At 45.6% G+C, this 4,016-nt stretch overlaps 1 non-coding gene across 1 annotated transcript; it reads right to left on the bottom strand.

Annotated features, from left to right (window-relative positions):
* Nucleotides 1-3,317: 3,317 nt before the first annotated feature.
* Nucleotides 3,318-3,420, bottom strand: LOC114675578 (small nucleolar RNA U13). The gene has a single exon (XR_003726518.2). It is a non-coding gene; the product is annotated as a small nucleolar RNA U13 (small nucleolar RNA).
* Between the last annotated feature and the right edge of the window lie 596 nt (nucleotides 3,421-4,016).

Here is a 4,016-nt window from a genome sequence, read left to right as displayed (position 1 = left end):
CTGAGTTTGATGAGACAGTTTTCTATGCCTAAGAGAGTTGTGGCACAAGGAAGCCTTTTTGCTAAGAGACCATGACCTCCCCTAGTGTCTTGGCTGTTTAGGTCTAACACATTAAGAAGCTGTTTCTAAGAGTAAAATAAAGAAATCAAACCCAGCAGGGACCTGGTGAGAGCATCATCTGTGTCTTGGGTGGGAGGGTCTTGGCCAGGGCTGCAAGAGGCCAGCTTTCAAGTGCTTGAAATCCTGGGTGAAAGGCAGGTGAGTACTGGGACCACAGTAATGCAGGCGGCAGGGAGAGTTACAGGGGGTGTCAGCAGGAACACAAGGCAGGAGGCACAGGCAGGAGCACACGCAGTGGAAGTGCACAGGCAGGAGGCAACTCAGTGGAACTTGGTGCAGGGAACAAGGCTTCCTGCAGCTGTGTCTTAAAAAGTGAGTAGGATTTGGACAGACCAGGGAGCTACACCGGGCAAGGTGATTGATGCCAGTGATGCCAAGAGACTTCCACTGGTGGTGTGTTCCCAGGTGAAGAAACCGGGCTTCATTTCTGTGGGCAGAAGGAGCCTACAGTGACTGATTGGAGGCATGGCTGTGAGAAGAGCATTTGTGAGGGCTCTGAGAACAGCACTTTTTATCCATCACTTAACTTCGCCGCCTCTTCTAGACCAACGCATGTGCTAAGCTGTCATTTATTTACTCACAACTTCCACTGAGCACCCATCTGTGCCTGTGCTGTGCTCTGTCCATGAGGCGGGTACAGTGTCTTTCTGAGGTCATGTGGGTGTGAAGGACCTTTGGGGCTCACACACCTTGGACAGCTCCTGGCCCAGGGTATACACCTACAATTATGTGTTGAATAAATGTCTCCATACCATGTCTTCAGATGATCAGTCAATCAGACCCAATGCTTAAGGTTCTCTTTCTCATTTTGTTACTCACATGACAGGTGGGTTCAATGGCTTGGCGGGTGACGTCCAGTACCACAACCAAGGCGGGTTTAACAAGGGGATTTGATGCCTTGCAGCAAGTAAGGAGGACATCGGGGATAGTTCCCAAGCAGCGCCTCCCAAAACAAAGGTGAAAGCCTGGCTTTTATTGGGCTGGTGAGCTGAGTCATCGAATGTGGAGCTGGAGTAAAGCCCGTCACTGATCATGTTCCACATACCTCACATGCACGGAAAATGGTGAATGAGCTCCTCCCTGGGCAGGGATTTTAGTACACTAACAAGGGGAGTTCTCCAAAGTTCCTCTCCAACTCAGGCATCTCTGGGTCAAACCCATTTTTGTTTTTACAGGGCTGAGATTCTTCCTGGAACTTTTTGAAACAACAACACCGGCTGCAGTCATTACCAGTGGGAGCTTGTTCGCAGGGCAAGCACAGAAACCTGTGGACCGTGGGTTAGGCTCTTGCAAGACTTCCCTGAAAGATCGGACCTGATCACTGACAACATTTGTCTGCATTTCCCCTTGACAAGAAAGTCCACTGCACGATGAAACTGTTTCTCCAAGGCAGACTAGATATAGAAAGGTTCCTGGAAGAGAGAGCTTAGGAGCTGCAACTTGAAAGATACGTCAGAGATCCCATTGTGTTTGCCCTCCGGCCATCCATTCTCCCTTCTGCTGCTGCCAGCATCTCAAGTTGCCTTGAAGAATCGTCCTTCTGTTGGTCTCAGACAATGTGGGTCTGGTGCCCAGCTCCTTCCTGTACACACCAGCTTGAGCAGTTGACAGCTGACTCAAGATGACAGCTGTGCCATCCCCGACCCTTGTGACCGGTTCAGGAGTGTGCATTTTAAATAGGTCAGTCTACTATGGAGCAATCCCACACATTTTTCTAGAACTGGGAAAAGGGAAATTCTCTTGTCTTAGGGACTGTGCAGTAAGGCTTCTGGGGTGGACTCCCCAAGAGTGTGGTCAAGTAGCCAAAGTAGAACCAGGAGATGGAGCGGGGGCAGGGTCTGATTAGAGCTGGGGAAAGGCTCCAGGTGGTTTGTCTGATGAGACAGTTTCTAAGTAATGAAGACAGTTCATAGGTAACGAGGAAGTATCCTCCAGCTAAGCTGTAGCCCCAAGCAAGCTATCTGGTTCCCAAAAGCATGGCAGACTAATACCAAGCAAGCTATCTGGTTCCCAAAAGCATGGCAGACTAATACCTCCTTCCAGAGTGGTCCCGGGGAATACTAGACAGGATTCACTGAAGAAAGCACCACACTGAGAAACTTCCATCCCAAAGGTGCAGTAATGGCAGATTTGGCAAAAATAATTGGAAAACAGTGTCATGGCATCTCAAATTATTCCACATCTCTCTATCTCTATCACCACCACGGGCATTCAGGCCATTGTTGCCTTGCCCTGAAAGTCTAAAACAGTCCTCAGTTTTCATCCATATCCTCCTATCTGCCGTTCTCCACAGTGCATCCAGAATCATCTTTTTAAAATATACATTCTGTTAAGTCCCTTTCCTGCTTAAAATCCTCTTATGACTTCTCATTAAAATGAGGGTAAAATCCAAATTCCTTATCAAGGCCTGTTGGGCACTAAAAGACTTGTCCCAAACCTCCTCCTCTATCTTATCTCATGTGACTCAAATTCAGCTACAGTGGCCTTTATTTTGTTTCCAAACACATCAAGCTCCTTCTGACCCTATGGCTTTGTTCTTATGGTCCCTGTCACCTGGAATATACTCTTTCATACTTTTCTTATAACTGAATTCTCAACCTTCTGTCCCAGCTAAAATGTCACCTCCTCAAAGAGTTCTTCTCTTGCCACCTTATCTTCTCCACCTCAATCAGTTTTTAACTTAGGCAACTCTGCTAAATTACTCATGACATTCAAACATGTATCTACAGTGGCTCTAAATAACTGAAAGTCAGCTTTGCAAGGGCAGGGATCTTGTCCATCCTTGTCCACAGCAGTTTTTTGAGCTCCTAGAATGAGCGCCATGTTCCGTATTCTGTTAGTATTTGTTAGATAAGTGGCTGGATGGATAAATGGTGATTGTCCAAGGCAATGTAGTTCCTAGATGCTATGGAAAGCAGCCAACCTCAACCAGAAGCTGTTTAGGAAATTTTGAAATCAAAGAATCTCCGGCTCTTAGAGCCACAGAGTCCTTGGCAAGAAACAGGTTTCTCAGCACAGACTACCACCAAGTATAGAAGCAGACAATTCAGATGAAAGCCATCTTCTTCCATTGCAATGAGATTAAATCTGCTAGTAGGGTCAAGTGCAAGGCACCTTAGTTTCTCCCGTCTGCTTACATTGAGATGATGACTAACTTTCAAATTGCTGTGTTGTGCAACCTGTCTTATTCTACTTCACATGGGATGGGTCACATATTGGTGCTATGAGACAGTTTGAGGGAGGCACATCTCACACATGAGTATGAAGCCCAATCATCACACTTATAAACTATAGAGGGATCAACCTATTGTATTTTGGAAGGAAGGGAATAATTTTGGGAATCAGTAAAAACTGAGCATGTGCTTCAACTGTCTGTGGGCACTTGTTTTCCCCACTCTAAGAATGACCCATTCTGGAATAATCTGAATACATTTAGCTGTCCACTTCACCTGGTAGACACCAGACAGCCATGGAGTACAGACTCCTGACACAAGATGAAAGTGGTTCTGATCCTGAATTCCTTCCAGCAGTGACACTTCCCGACATCATCAATCACTCAGACCCAGAGAGTGGGCAGAGAGCTTTGGGCTAAGGTCCTCAGCAGTCCTTTAGCTGATGAATGTGTCTGTAGGCTTAGAGACATTTTCTGTGTTCTTTTTTTTTTCTTTAATCAAAGTAATACATTGAATGGTAAAAAAAAATTCAAAAGGTAAAGGAATAGGTTATTATGAAAGCCAAGTTTAATGCGCTTCCTCCATCTCATGTCTCAGAGATAATTTCTTCAGGTAGTTTCTGTCTTATTTCATTTGTTTTTTACCTCCATTGTGTGAAATAATATGAATGTATATCTGTATTGATTTATTAAATTGAGGCCAGGCACAGTGGCTTACACTTAT

This window comes from Macaca mulatta, chromosome 19 (assembly GCF_049350105.2).
Source record: "Macaca mulatta isolate MMU2019108-1 chromosome 19, T2T-MMU8v2.0, whole genome shotgun sequence".
NCBI classification, from domain to species: Eukaryota; Metazoa; Chordata; class Mammalia; order Primates; family Cercopithecidae; genus Macaca; species Macaca mulatta.
Note: the sequence above shows the minus strand (reverse complement) of the source record. Positions and strands in the feature narration are given on the sequence as shown.